A 16,216-nucleotide genomic window follows, 5' to 3' on the forward strand; every position below is an offset into this window, starting at 1 on the left:
AAGTCCTTCCTCAGGAATCCGACTGCCCAGCTCGACGAGAACCGGCTTCCCTGGCACCTCTGACCTCTACCCACATCGTCAGCTCAGCTGAGATCTGTGGGTGCGACGAGACCTCGAGGGACCGGCCATCATCAAGACCTGCACGATTTCTTAACCAGCACGATCACCGAGGGATCCTCTGGTGAGTGCTTTGGGGTCCGATAAGCCCCGACCCTGAGCAGCTCCAGCATCGAAGTGCAGCCTCCCAGCGTCTCCACGATCTGCGTGGGGGCCCTTCTGCCCTCTGCTGTTCAGCACGTTGTCTGGTCACTAGCCGCTGGCTTGTGACCTTCTTGACGACACCCGACAACCAACGCTGCTGGTCTGGTTGCTCCAGATTGGCCTTTGCTCCCTTCTGCGAGAGGAGCACCCCGGACCCCCCTGGTCCACTCAAGACGCCATTTTAGGCCCACCACGTGACCCTGAAATTTGCCAAGGCTTGTTGCCCCAATCCTGGGCCTAGCGACGCCGACAGCATCAACCTTCGTGGGACAGCTCGCACCTCCATCCTGGTCGCCGACAACGCCTCCTGGTTCGTGAGTCTGCAGAGCCTAGCGTCGCCCACTCACCTAATCGAGGTGACGATCATCCGGTGCCCTCCTGGTACCCTCTGACTACTGGCTAGTAGTACGAACTTGGTCCCCTCTGCTTTCAGGTGTCATCCATCTCTGATCCAGGCTTGGATCTCTACGAACTATTTCCACTGGTCGCCGGCCAGCAACTCCTTCCTTCCGGCTCCTGGCTCGTCAGCGAAGACTCCCGACGTCTGTAAAGACTTGTGCAGCCGCAGCCCTTGGGGCTAGGTAACTTCGGCATTTCGGTGCCCGCATAGCCTCCTTAGTTAAGGGTCCCGAGTCCCTCGCTTCCGACTTGCCTTATCGGGTCCGCCCGAGACCAATAAACTTTCCGTGCCCTCGGGCACTTGTATTGATTGTGCACTTGAAGTATTTTCTTAAGAGTTTCGTTGTGTGCTTAGTACCCTGTCCTCATAAAGAGTACAGGGCTGTTGTGATTCTAATAAAAATACTGTTTATTTTCATAACACTTGTGTGGTGTCCTTTCACTTGGTGTTCAAGGGGTATGTGATGGTATAACAGCTGGCTTAACACGCCCTCTAGAGTTTAGCCCGAAGACTGCTCGTATCCACGCTACTAGGATAGCTGGTCGAAGGTTGACTTACAACCAACCACCATAAGGGTCGTTTGGACCGATGCATAGTGATCACTAGAATAGTGAACACTGCATATCGGGCCAACTTCTCACATTGGTGAGCAGCGGTTGGGATTTGAGCTTGCTGTTGTTTTACCACGCGTATCCTAAGAATATCTTGTGAAAGATCGCATAAGTACTCCAGGTACATATAACGTAGCTTAGAATACTCTGAGTTCTACTGAACCAGCTGTTGTAGCTCCTCAAGGCTTAGCACACCTTGGCTACAACTCTTAGCAAGGGATCAGTAGGTAAACATATAGTGTACGTAGGTGCATCACTTACACCACACTAGAAGCAGCATGTCAGACAAAGGAGGAAACTCTGAGTCTCCCCTTGTGTCAGTCGACCCTCCACAGGTCATGTCCATATATGCTGCACTTAGCTTCCAAGAGATGCGACAAGTCTGTACATCTCGGAAGCTAAAACAGGGTGCAAACCCTACCATTCTGTTTCTGATTGGTCTCTTGGAGACTTATGATGCTAGGAGGGCGGGTAACACCGACCCTTCTCATCCTGAAGGGAATATGCCCCCCCTCGAGGGAACCGCAGGTGACCCTGACCTTATCCATCTCTCCGCAGAAGGTGAAGAGGAGGATGAGGATCCAGAGACATCTGGGGACGAGGCAGACAAAGGTCCAGTAGTGGTTAGCCAGCTAACTAGGGACAACTTAAGCCGGCACGAGAATGTTACTAGGAGACCCCTGGGGCCCCTCTCAGGCCAGCTTAACATTGGGAGTGGACGAGTTAGGTCTCTGTCGAGAGGCTCTAACAGATCCGTTCGAACCAATGGCTCTCGAGGCTCTGCTCGAAGAGGGATGACATCCCCTCAGAGGAGAGTGTACGAAGCTAAGGAGCAGGAAGTCAATCTGCGGATCGAAAGGGAAGAACTTGCCCTAGCCAAAGAAAGACTCGCCTTCGCTAGAGAGCAAGAATTGAGTGGGACAAATCCCACTGGTGGCAGCATTCCCCCACGGGAAAACAGGAGTTTAGACACTAGGCACCTGAGTAGGTAGTGCCCCCCTTTAAGCAAGGGGACGACATCCACAAATGGATTACTGCTTTGGAGCGGGCCTGCACTGTACAGTGCGTCCCCCAGAGTCAGTGGGCAGCTATCTTGTGGCTCTCCTTTGAAGGTAAAGGTAGAGATAAGCTCCTCACTACTAGAGTCGAGGATGCTAACAATAACCAGGTCCTGAAGAACGCACTGATTGATGGGTTCGGCCTAACCACTGAGCAGTACAGGTTGCTGTTCAGGGATACCCAGAAAACTCAGTCTCAGGACTGGTCTGATTTCGTTGATTGTGCCACTAAGGCTTTGAAGGGCTGGTTGCTGGGCAGTAAGGTTACTGATTACACAGGATTGTATAATTTGATCATGCGAGAACAGATTTTAAACAATTGTCAGAACCAGTTGTTGCATCAGCACCTTGTCGACTCGGATCTGACCTCTCCCCAAGAATTGGGAAAGAAGGCAGACAGATGGGTCAGAACAAGGGTTAAGCAAAACCAGGGCCAGAACCAGGGTGGTCAGAATAAAGCAGACCAGAAGGGTAAAGATTCGAAAGGGGAACAAAATGACCAGAAGTCTTCGACAGGTCCCCAACAACCCAAAGAGGGGGGGGGTCAGGCTTCCCAGAAAAAGAAGAATCAAGAAGGCCAATCGAAAAGGTGGTGCCAATACTGTAAAAGTAAAACTCACTGGTTTAGTGAGTGCACCAAGAAAGGAGGGCAGGCTCCTGCTACTGCAGCCCCTAAGGCACCTGTGCCCCCTAGTACAGCCAGCAGTAGTAGTGCGCCTCCCAAGGGACTAGTTGGGTTAACCTTGGGTTCTGAGGGGTGTGACAACTTAGTTGGCACACTCACTCAGGCTGTCCTTGTCTGTACGGGGATGTGGATATATCCCCTGATGTCAGTCCCAATACTTTGGGCAAATACCGACAGACGCCTTTGATCAATGGAAGAATGGCTCAGGCCTATAGGGACACTTGTGCCAGTGTCACCATGGTGACGCCTAACTTTGTGGACCCTGGACAGATCATGCCAGGTACAGATTTCCTGGTGACCAATGCCAGCAACGTCACTACCAGTCATAGTATGGCGAGTGTTGCTTTCTCCTGGGGAGGGGTAAATGGCCAGAAAAAGGTTGTTGTTAGTTCAGACCTCTCAGTGGATTGTTTGTTGGGCAATGATTTGAAGTCATCGCAATGGTCAGAAGTGGAGCACCGGACTCGCATGGAAATGTTAGGCTTGCTAACACATGTGCTTGCTGTGACTAGGTCACAGGTCAAACGATGCCCCACTGAACAGGTGCTGGATCCTGGAACAACGGACCAGACACCTCCCAAGAAGAAGAGCAGTCGGGTTAAGGCAGCGCCTTCCCCCTGGCCCCAGGTCGAGGATCAGGTCTCAGAGGAGGCTGACCTCCGGGAATTGCGGGAAACTGAACCTAAAGAACTCTAACTTGATCAAGTTGAGTTTCTGGGCTCAGGGGGACCCACACGAGAAGACCTGGGGAAGGACCAGTTAGACTGCCCTTCCCTTGAACCCCTCAGACAGCAGGCTGCTGCTGAGGCTGCTGGGAACGCCATAGGTACCCACAAGGTATACTGGGAGGATGGACTCCTGTACACTGAGGCAAGAGACCCCAAGCCTGGCATGACCAGGAGGCTGGTTATCCCCTTGTCTCAGCGTGGTTTCCTTCTTACCTTGGCCCACGAGATTCCCTTAGCAGGACACTTAGGCCAGACGAAGACGTGGGACAGGCGTGTCTCGCACTTTCACTGGCCTCACATGAACGAAGATACCAAGGAGTTTTGTCGCTCCTGTGTCACTTGCCAAGCCAGTGGTAAGTCAGGTGGCACGACAAAGGCCCCCCTTATACCAATGCCTGTGGTGGGGGTGCCCTTTGAACGTGTGGGGATTGACATTGCCGGTCCAACGGAACCCCCAACAGCATCAGGGCACAAGTTTATACTGGTGGTAGTGGATCATGCCACCAGGTATCCTGAAGCTATTCCCCTTAGGACCACTACAGCACCTGTTGTGGCAAGAGCCCTAGTTGGAGTGTTCTCCAGAGTGGGCTTCCCTAAGGAGGTTGTCTCTGACAGAGGTGCAAACTTCATGTCGAGCTACTTGACTGCTATGTGGAAGGAATGTGTTGTCAACTACAAGTTCACTACACCCTATCATCCACAATGCAATGGGCTTGTTGAGCGGTTCAACAGGACCCTAAAAGGGATGATTCATGGACTACCTGAAAAGCTCCGGCGTAGATGGGACGTCCTGATTCCCTGCCTTTTATTCGCTTACAGAGAAGTCCCACAGAAGGGGGTTGGCTACAGCCCTTTTGAACTTTTGTACGGGCATCCTGTAAGAGGACCCCTGTGTTTGGTGAAGGAAGGATGGGAGAGACCTCTCAAAAAGCCTGCAACCAGCATAGTGGACTATGTCCTTGGTCTCCGCTCGCGGATGGCTGAGTACATGGAGAAGGCATCTGAAAACCTTAAGGCCAGCCAAGAACTCCAAAAAGCTTGGCATGACCAAAAGGCTGTCCTGACTGTTTACCAGCCTGGACAGAAGGTGTGGGTGCTGGAGCCGGTGGCCCCAGCAGCACTCAAAGACAAATGGTCTGGGCCCTACACCATCCTGGAGAAAAAGGGAGAGGTCACCTACCTGGTGGACCTTGGAACTCCCCGGAACCCCCATAGGGTGCTCCATGTCAACAGGCTCAAGGCATATGTCGACAGGAAGGACATGAGCTTGCTCATGGCCATAGATGAGGGACAGGAGGAAGAGAGTGACCCTCTCCCAGACCTGCTCACTCAGAATCCTGACGATGGATCGGTAGACGGTGTTGTCTTTTGTGGCAGCCTCTCCGAACATCAACAGGAGGATTGTAAACAGGTTCTTCAATCCTTCCGGCATATGTTCTCTCTAATACCCAGTCAGACCAATTGGTGTACCCATGAGGTTGACACTGGTGACAGCCTGCCCGTCAAGAGTAAAATCTACAGGCAGCCCGATCACGTTAGAGACTGCATCAAAACTGAAGTGCAGAAAATTTTGGAGTTGGGAGTCATTGAACCCTCGGATAGCCCTTGGGCTAGTCCCGTAGTTCTAGTGCCGAAGCCTCACACCCCAGGTGGTAAGAAAGAGATGAGGTTCTGCGTAGACTACAGGGGTCTCAATGCAGTCACTAAGACTGATGCCCACCCAATACCAAGGGCAGATGAGCTTATAGATAGATTGGCTTCTGCCAACTACTTAAGTACATTTGACCTGACAGCTGGGTATTGGCAAATCAGGTTAGCTGAGGACGCCAAGCCCAAGACCGCGTTTTCTACCCCTGGTGGGCATTATCAGTTCGTAGTGATGCCCTTTGGTTTGAAAAATGCACCTGCCACCTTCCAACGGTTGGTGAATCATGTTCTCACTGGGCTGGATGACTTCTGTTCGGCGTATCTTGACGATATTGCTGTCTTTAGCTCCACCTGGGAGGATCACCTGGTCCACCTGCGGAAAGTGTTAGAGGCTCTGCAAGCAGCAGGTCTCACTATCAAGGCTACCAAGTGCCAGATAGGGCAGACACAGGTTGTATACTTGGGCCACCTTGTCGGTGGAGGCCAAGTTCAACCACTGGAGAGCAAAATACAGTCAATCAGGGATTGGGCTCCTCCAACCACCCAGACTCAGGTTCGAGCTTTCTTGGGCCTGACTGGTTACTACCGGAAGTTTGTCAGAAATTACGGATCGATTGTGACTCCGCTTAATGAACTGACAAGTAAGAAAATGCCAAAAAAGGTTCAGTGGACAGCGAGCTGTCAAAAAGCATTCGATGACCTAATACAGGCCATGTGCACGGCACCTATCCTCAAGAGTCCAGACTACTGCAAACCATTCATTGTCCAAACAGATGCTTCTGAGTTGGGTGTGGGAGCTGTTCTATCTCAACTGAATTTTGATGGTAATGACCAGCCCATTGCTTTTATAAGCAGACGGCTGACCCCCAGAGAGAAAAATTGGTCAGCTATTGAGAGGGAGGCCTTTGCTGTGGTTTGGGCCCTGAAGAAACTGAGGCCATACTTGTTTGGCACTCATTTCAAGATTCAGACTGACCATAAGCCCCTCTTATGGCTAAATCAGATGAAGGGTGAAAACCCCAAACTGCTTAGGTGGTCCATTTCCCTACAGGGGATGGACTTCACAGTGGAGCATAGACCTGGCACTGATCATGGCAATGCAGATGGGCTCTCCAGGTATTTCCACTTAGAACAAGAAGACTCACCTGGTCAAGGTTAGTTTATTGTCCCAACGTTTGGGGGTGGGGGTCATGTAGGAGAGTAGGGTCTGCAATCCTATGATCACCCAGATTTTTTGCTTTTGTTTCACTGGTTTACGACTTTCTCGGGCTGTGGGCCTGCCAATCAGACCCACAGCCTAGCTGTTCTCTCGCTAAATTGATGTGTGTACCTTAGGTGCATTACCCAATTGGAACTGGGCCACCTTATCAGACCCTGTAACTCAGGGCATCGGTGTACCCAGGGCCTACCAGAGGCTGAAGCATGTATTATGCCACCCCTGGATGGCCATCTAAATCTGACACAACTGGCTGCGCAACAGCTGGGGCAACGTGGCGTACTCGCCCGTCGCTTTAGGTATAGTATCCCTATATCTAACCCTAAAATAGACACACGAGTTCCTATCAGTCACTCCTATGGCAGGTCTTAACAATCCTGAAGGCAGAGTGCATGGAATCGTGTGAATTGGGCTCTGGCACGAGCCGAGCCCGGTTGCAGCTTGCGGAACCAAGACCCAATGGCTGTTCCATGATCACGCGTACCATATTAGTAACTTCGGTATTGCGTTATCAAGACATGTCGAGTAAGGTGTCATACGAATCGGGATACTGACCCCTCACCAATGCTGGCGACGGGGTTAGCATTCCGCCCTTCTAGAGGGACACGACATGTACGTAACTGTGAACCACGGTTAAAGTTAACTGAAGCCTCAGCTCCACAAAATGGATGCTGCCACCACAGACACGAGTCTGACCTCCTGCTGCTGGGAGTCCTTCCAGCGAGGAGAGCTTGGACAAAGGGTTTCCTGTCCGGGGCGGTGTTCGCACCATCCCAGACAGGGTTTTGTGTATCCTGGGTAGGCAGGGCTTTACAAGAAGGTGACTGCGGAGTGGCACCCTGGTGCTCACTACGCATCTGCCGGTTGGAACCAGTTCCAGGGGCGCGCAGCCCCTGACCTGGGGAAAGTCCGGCAGGGGAGAGGGGTGTAACTACCCCCCTTCCTGGTCCCACCCCTAGGGCAGGACCTAGTCATGTATCCACCCCTTTCTTTAGGATAAAGGCAAGAGCGGGGACCCTTCCAAATTAGATCATCTTTGAATCAAGAATACTTTCTACGAAAGGAACTCTCGACTCTTCTCAAGATTTCTCCCTTGTGGCTAAGGAGTAGTCACCCTGCATCCGCAGGCACCATCTAAGAACTCTGCGGTTTGCTGCAAGTCCTTCCTCAGGAATCCGACTGCCCAGCTCGACGAGAACCGCTTCCCTGGCACCTCTGACCTCTACCCACATCGTCAGCTCAGCTGAGATCTGTGGGTGCGACGAGACCTCGAGGGACCGGCCATCATCAAGACCTGCACGATTTCTTAACCAGCACGACCACTGAGGGATCCTCTGGTGAGTGCTTTGGGGTCCGAGAAGCCCCGACCCTGAGCAGCTCCAGCATCGAAGTGCAGCCTCCCAGCATCTCCACGATCTGCGTGGGGCCCTTCTGCCCTCTGCTGTTCAGCACGTTGTCTGGTCACTAGCCGCTGGCTTGTGACCTTCTTGACGACACCCGGCAACCAACGCTGCTGGTCTGGTTGCTCCAGACTGGCCTTTGCTCCCTTCTGCGAGAGGAGCACCCCGGACCCCCTGGTCCACTCAAGACGCCATTTTAGGCCCACCACGTGGCCCTGAAATTTGCCAAGGCTTGTTGCCCCAATCCTGGGCCCAGCGACGCCGACAGCATCAACCTTCGTGGGACAGCTCGCACCTCCATCCTGGTCGCCGACAACGCCTCCTGGTCCGTGAGACTGCAGAGCCTAGCGTCGCCCACTCACCTAGTCGAGGTGACGATCATCCGGTGCCCTCCTGGTACCCTCTGACTACTGGCTAGTAGTACGAACGTGGTCCCCTCTGCTTTCAGGTGTCATCCATCTCTGATCCAGGCTTGGATCTCTACGAACTATTTCCACTGGTCGCCGGCCAGCAACTCCTTCCTTCCGGCTCCTGGCTCGTCAGCGAAGACTCCCGACGTCTGTAAAGACTTGTGCAGCCGCAGCCCTTGGGGCTAGGTAACTTCGGCATTTCGGTGCCCGCATAGCCTCCTTAGTTAAGGGTCCCGAGTCCCTCGCTTCCGACTTGCCTTATCGGGTCCGCTAGAGACCACTAAACTTTCCGTGCCCTCGGGCCCTTGTATTGATTGTGCACTTAAAGTATTTTCTTAAGAGTTTCGTTGTGTGCTTAGTACCCTGTCCTCATAAAGAGTACAGGGCTGTTGTGATTCTAATAAATATACTGTTTATTTTCATAACACTTGTGTGGTGTCCTTTCACTTGGTGTTCAAGGGGTATGTGATTGTATAACAGCTGGCTTAACACGCCCTCTAGAGTTTAGCCCGAAGACTGCTCGTATCCACGCTACTAGGATAGCTGGTCGAAGGTTGACTTACAACCAATCACCATAAGGGTCGTTTGGACCGATGCATAGTGATCACTAGAATAGTGAACACTGCATATCGGGCCAACTTCTCACACACACCATATAATTTTAAAAGCTCAGGAAAGGCCAGCTAAATAATCCCTAGAGTTGAAAGAAAATATTATGTAGTTTCTGGGGGTACTACTTACATTAAGGAGCAAGTTCCATTAAATTCTGTGGTGGCTCATAAATTCAGGAAGAGAACATTTCATCAAGGGATTGGAAAAAGATTTTGGCCTGACCGGCAGAGAAGAGAATGTACACAGCAGGATGCATGATGGCACTAGTGGTGGCTGTAGACATGATAGGTGCCAAGTGTCAAGCTTACACCATTGGAAATAGAGAGATTTCAGCACAATCAAGACCCTCAAATTGAAACTAGCACTTAAGGGGAACAATGTCTGGAGTGCAGTCATTTGATGTGCATTAGATGCAGTAGAGACAGCTTGCATTCTAATTTGTCAACTACTAAGTCACCATCTCCATTGTGCATATACGCGTTTAGAATTGCAGGTGCAGCTTCTGCATGTGGTTTGAAGTCTCCTTGGGCTAAAAATACGCGAGGTGTTATAGAAGCCACTGACTTGTCATCTGGAGACAGGACAAAAATAGCAGGCGTAGTAAGAGTTTCTTGGCAAAATAAAGTCTGGAAACCAGTCAAAGTAGAGGCTAGTCTTCAACCAAACAGTGAATCTGTATCTCCTCCTCCAATGTCATAGTTGAGTGTTTTTCTCAAAGCAGTTGGGGGGGAAATAACCTCAGATTGGTGGATACTTTCAGCAATTATCTACGGTAATTTCTGTAAGATATGGAGTGTAATATGTAAAGGTAGAGCAGAGGAGTTTCAACTCTCCGCACTGTTCAGAGATAACAAAGTATGTCTACTTTGATTTCAAAGGTGATAGTACACGGAGGTTGAACTTATATTTGAGAATACTAAAACATGTATGTGAGAATAATTTGTATCAAGATGGCAGCACTCCAGGAGTACATCAATGTTTGCAAGAACAGAATTACATGATGAAATTAGTCTTCCAGGATGTATAATTTCACATCCCTATGCATTAACACTACTAGTTCAAAATGCTTCCTTTATGCAAAAAGTTAGCACCAATGGTGTATGCTCAATATGTAACAATATGTAATATATTTCCATCGTCAATGCATGCATCACTCTATCCTTACCTGGGTAACTCCTTGAAGGGGAAGAGCAGTCAGAAATACCAAATGCACACGTGACAATTATTGTCCTGTATAATCTTGGACTTGCAATCAGTGTGAAGGAGTAATATGGGCAACCATTCCAAAACCGAAACTTCTTGAGATCCACCATCCGTTCATTAGAGGCAAAAGCCAAGTTTTAAAATGTGGAATAGTAAGTAATCATGCTCCGCCTTGTCATGATGTTGCAATATGTTTATTCACAAGTTTGAGATACTGAGAGCCATCCCAGCCAACCGCCTCGCAGCTGCTCCAATCCACTCATTTCAAACCCGAACATTCTCTATTAGAATCTCTCTTGCCCAGCATCATTATACAGCATGATAGCAGCTCCACATTCAAAGTCCCAGATACCTCCCTCTTTTACAGACAATAGCCAACCCCCTCTCCCCAAAGACCTTAATCTGAAAGAAACCGGTTAGTGTTAGATTCTTTACCTTAGAATACCCCAAGGCGTCAGACTGGATCCGGAAAGTTTTACATAGCAGTACCCCTGCACGTTGGTAGGCGTCGTCTGCGGCTCCGCGTCGTCGTCGGCGTCGTGGTCGCCAGGATGACGTCTGAGTACTTACACGCTGCCCTCGCGTGCTGACGTCGGTTCTTCTTTTTTCCGTGCCAGCAAGCGCAGATCTGGGAAGAACAGTACTCCTTAGTCACTTTTTTACTAACTTTTTTCGATCTATTTTGGATCTTCTCGAGTCGTTATGGTAGGGATGCCTGGGTTCAAGCCCTGTGACGACTGTAGCCGACTGATGTTGGTTACCGACCCCCACCGCCGGTGCCTTTATTGCCTCGGGCCGACCATGATGACAAGTCGTGCCCCGACTGCCGGGCCTTGATGTCGAAAGCTAGGCGGGTGCGGTCCCATAAGCGACTCGAGATCCGGCAGTCGGCCCCATGCCGCTTGAGGTCTCGGTCCAGGAGGAGGTCGAGGGACCGGTCGCGGGGCCACAGTCATCACAGCTTGGCGAGTCGACACCACTCGTCTGGTTCAAAGCCCTCAGTTAAGTTGAGGCTCGAGTAGTTGAAGAATTGCTCTAGGACAGGGGGGAAGAGCCTTCGCGGTGGTGACGGCCAACTGTGGAATAGCCTCCCACTGAGTATTCGGCTGATCACATCTGAACCGGTATTCCGGCGCAAACTGAAAACCTGTCTCTTTTCCAACCTGTAGTCCCGCTTCGTTCGACTCCTCTGGTGCCTCCTCAGTCTGCAGTGCCGGGACACCCCCGCCCGGGGTAGCTGCGCACTTTACAAGCTTCTTAAATAAATAAATAAACGTGGCCCGACGCCACTGCCCAGCTCCGGGCGACCCCAGTTTCCTGTCCGTTCACCCCACCCCTGAGAGCCTGGTGATCCAGGCCTCTACTTCCCAGACCGTATTACCGACCGCCCTTCCGGATCGGGAATCCAAAAGGTACGACCAGTTTGGTAAGAAGCTGTTCTCCTCACTGAGTTTGGGGTTGCGGTCGGTCAACACCACCTGCCTTTTGGGCCGTTATTCTCACTCTTTGTGGGATACGGTTGCGGAAGTGCTGCCGCAGTGCCCGGCGGAGGTCCAGGCAAAGCTAACCCAGGCCCTCGCGGAGGGAAGGAACGCAGCACGATATTCCATTTGGTGTGGACTGGATACCACGGACTCGCTAGGCATGGCGATTGCAATGACGGTGGCGGTTCGCCCCCACGCCTTGTAGCAGGGATTCCATTCGCCTATAGAACTGTGCATAGAGATTTGGAACCTCAGTGAATTAGAATGGCCCAAAACTCACCTTAGTACCCAAATTCCCCTTACCGAGCTAGCTACAGTGTCTCATTGGTTATAACAAACTCCCAATGTTTAGACAAACCAGAACATGAACTTAGAATACCTCAGGTCACGTGGAACACATAGACACTCTTTCGTTATATAATCATTTCAAACCAGAACGTGGAGTAAATGAGGGCGCGTGCATATTTGAAATGTTTATTTACTAATGCAGGGTTCTCAAACGCAGTAGCTTAGATAATACAAGCAAACCTATTATAACGAGCAAAGTTATCAGCATAGTTATTAGTCCATAAAAAGCAAAAGGTGACAACATGCTAAAATGTTGAAATGAATAGGAGTTAACACCTAATTCTCACCCTCCCTAACTCGCATATTATATTATATCTAAGAAGGTCTCTTTGGGCTTTAGCAGGGCGACCCCATACCTCAATCTCTCAGTGGCAGAGGATCACATCATCTTCCACCAGCTCTCTGCATGCGAAGCACCATCAAGTGTGTTTATCTGTTCTTGTTCAGAGCAATATATAAAACGCGCCTAAAGCCAGATTTGCCAGCAGCTGCATTTTTGTTATGTCTAGGGAAGTGCGAAGATCAGACCTTACAATAACATTGTGTTTACTCATCCTTCAAGGCTTCAGCACTCAATGTACAGACACCGTTATGCTAAGTAATGTTATCAGAGCAATAACATATTATTCTCGTATAAATCACAACTCTCTTCTAGGCTGAAAGCTAAAGCAACAATTATGTGTCGTGTGCAGAAGCAGCAAAAAGGTAAAATGGGGTTTAAACATTTAATAAGCTCATGCGAACTTAACCCGGTATATAGGTAAGCAGTAACTATATGACATCCCCCCCATGATCGGAGCACGGCTAAGATAAGATAAGATAAGGCACGGGGCACATAAAGAAGACAGAGTTCAAGAACAATGAGCCAGGTCAAATTATAAAAATTCAATGACAAATGCTTTTGCAAGTCAATTTAGAAAAAATCGAACCTGGCAACCCAGTTTTTAGTTCTGCTCAAGTCAATAGGTCTGGGCAACGGAAAATTCACGCATAATTTTCAAACAAATTTAAAAAATCACTGCAAATAAAGATGGGGCAATTAATCAATAGTCTTGAAGTTAACTCAGGATAGGACTGAATATGCAAAATATGCAGTAACAGCCTCCAGCATGAAGTCACTGTCCTCATCCGAAAACAGTTCAGCCATCCAATTCAAATAGTGGGAAAGAACATACGTGCTCTTCAAGTACCGGAGCCTCTAGCATCATCAGAGGACAAATCGGTGGGTTCTCAATAAAGCTGTGTGCCAAGAAATCTTGCGCCGCTGCGATTATGTTCCAACGACCCTTTATTCCATGCATCGCTGCCATGGCCATAATCCTTCCCCCAAAAGAAACCACCTCGTATGGGACTCATCAGATGATTAAAATCGACGTCAGGAGACACCGTCTTGCAGAGACAAAAATCAAGGGCCCAGTCGAAAGCACAGCTCAGGCAATAAAACACAGGCTGGACACAAGTAAAATAGGAAAATCGAAACGATAATCCATATGCCGTGCTTAAAGTCGCAAGCGACAACGTGCCATAGTATTCAAGCATCCGGTTGCGGTACAGTGCCAGGTGGGGCTGTGCGGCGTGTAATACAGGACGGGCATCCATTTTTAATAAAACAAAATATAACCAAAACGCCTGCAGCTAGCGCCAGTAAAACAGGAAAGCCACCAAATAAGCTTGAGAATATGGAATGGAAGAAAGCAGGAATGACTCCAAATATCTTCTCAAATGAAGTCACAAGACAACTGCTAACTATTTTAAAAAAGTGTGCAAGGCCAGAAGTGGAGGATGCATTAAAGATGGACTGTATCAATTCGCTGAAATGCAATGGTAAGTCAGTATTCAAAAGAGCTTGCACCTCTGTGCGGGTGTTAGCAATGTGAATGACAAATGTTTCACGAGCCAAACTCAGGGCCACTTGTTTTTGAGACAAAAGGGCTCTTATTCTACTCATTCCATTGAACTCTGCTTTCAAGGTTGGGATTCGCGGCCAGGTGGAAACATCTGAATTCCATGTGGAGGAGGATACAGAACGTTTTTGCAACACACCACACTTTCAGATACAGTTATCACATAAGCGATGCCTCGAATTAACCCACAACAATCTTCATTATTCAAAAGTAAATAACTCCCGTTCGCCAGTAATGTGAAAGTAGGGACAATTGCTGGAACCGGAGTACCATTTAAAACACAGGCTAAATTTGGACGATCCTGATTACAGGAACCATGTAATTGGATATGTCTACACATTAATGAGTGATCTGGCGTTTCGGTGCATTCTTCACCTTTTAAATAGACCTCCTGCCCATCTTTAAGACTTCTATATGTAAATGAGAGGGACCAGGCCTCGTGCAAAAATGCACTACAAAGGGGTTCATATCGGCCTATTGCAATATATCGCATACAATTTGTAAATTTAAATAAGGTAAATGGGAGCGTGATTAACCCGTGGATAAGCCACGTTGCAGCAGCGGCTTCTGCCACAGAAAACGGTAAGGACTCCAGCCGCTCAATGTGCAGCATAGAAAAAGGTGCATCCCTCATTGAAAGTAAATGTTGCTTTTCAGTCAAATTAAAAGGGGCAAAGAGGGAGGACACGTTCATGTAATTCCAAGGCACTTTTCCAGACTTAAGTGTCTGCAGGGTCCACGCAAATTGCATAATGGAACGTAACTGATTCTGGCCATGGTATACCACAGATAATTCATCTTGTACAATATCAACAACAGAAGACACAATATTATCTAGCGTGTAAATGCGGGAAGAAAGCATATTAATGCTATTATCTACAACTGCAAGCACTTTTTCCAAATTAGCCTGATCAATGGCTCTAAGGCGTTTCGCCGCCTCAATCTGTGAAGTTTTCCAGATTTCATTATAAATTGCATATATCCATCTTTTTGATCTGCCACTAGCCGGACCTTTTATGAAATCATTCAAATCCACTTCATCTGTCAGCTTGGATAGATGCAGTTTAACCGATGCCAAAGTAGAATGTTTGAGCCAATTCTGACATAATTTGCCTACTGAATAAGTGGTGACAGAATGGTCAGTCTCAAAACGAGGATCGGGCCTGATCTGAGTAAAGCCATCAGCTAAACCCAGAAAACGACGTTGGCTGGAATCTGCACTTCTGTGCCACACTAGCCAACCCTTAGGGTTAAAATTTGATATATTGAATGATGAATTTTGCAAAAGAGTTTGTAATTCTCTAATAGAAAAGTCAGTAGTATCACTCCAACCAGAATATTCTTCCAAATCAGGTATGATAGGAGAATTCCATTTTTTAGAAGTAGCCAGTCTAAAGCATGTGGTTTGAAAAATGGTAGAATTTAAAAACAACATATGATTTGGGATGAGACATGCACGGTGCAAAGCCTCAGTGCCTTGTACCTGCCAACTTTTAGAACCCCAAACTGATTTAAGGTCAATGGTTTCCTTCCATAACTCGTAGCCTTCTACAGCCAACCTGTCCAGAAAGGACTTCGAATATAATAATTTTGTATCGGTAAGTCGAACCTTGGACATGGACTTCTGTGTCATTTTGAAATAAAGAGACCCGGGATTGGACTGATTAAAGTCAGTAAAATAAGTGTACTTTTTCAAAAAGGTACCCAAACTACCTTGTAAAGGAGCCGGGCAATGCTCCCACTGTGTATAATTAACAGAACTTCTTCTGGAACTCGTTTTATGCAAAAAATGGTTACCAAAATGTTGGAAGCAAAATAAATCACCCTAATTAGCGGATTCCAAGTATAAATCTTCAGCATCAAAAGCAACATAATATTTCAAATCAGAAAACAATGCCTCTACGGCCTGAATATCCCAATCATCAGAACGTATGTTTTGTTTAACTACATCCCACATGTTCACTCTGATCACATTAGGAACATTAACCACATCAGTTGGGCCATGGATTTGAAATTTAACCGCATCCCACACAATCCCATCAAGGACAGGCCAAGCTGTGATGTTAACAAAAGTTAAGTCTCTCTTCAGTCTGTGTGCTGAATGTGATGAGGAAAGGGGGGCCAAAGTTCCATTCAGATGCCGAATGCATGTTCTTTCCTCGACAGTGTCCATTGACAATTCGAAAAAAATAAAATACAAAACAAATTGACATAAAAAGGTAAATTGAAAAAAGTACCAGCCAAATATA

General features: G+C 48.4%; 1 protein-coding gene across 1 annotated transcript in view; it reads left to right on the forward strand.

Annotated features, from left to right (window-relative positions):
- LOC147724825 (ranBP-type and C3HC4-type zinc finger-containing protein 1-like) overlaps positions 1-16,216 on the forward strand; it is a 431,577-nt gene that overhangs the window by 182,538 nt on the left and 232,823 nt on the right. The window lies entirely within an intron of this gene.

The sequence above is a fragment of the Lissotriton vulgaris genome, chromosome 4_1 (assembly GCF_964263255.1).
Source record: "Lissotriton vulgaris chromosome 4_1, aLisVul1.2, whole genome shotgun sequence".
NCBI classification, from domain to species: domain Eukaryota; kingdom Metazoa; phylum Chordata; class Amphibia; order Caudata; family Salamandridae; genus Lissotriton; species Lissotriton vulgaris.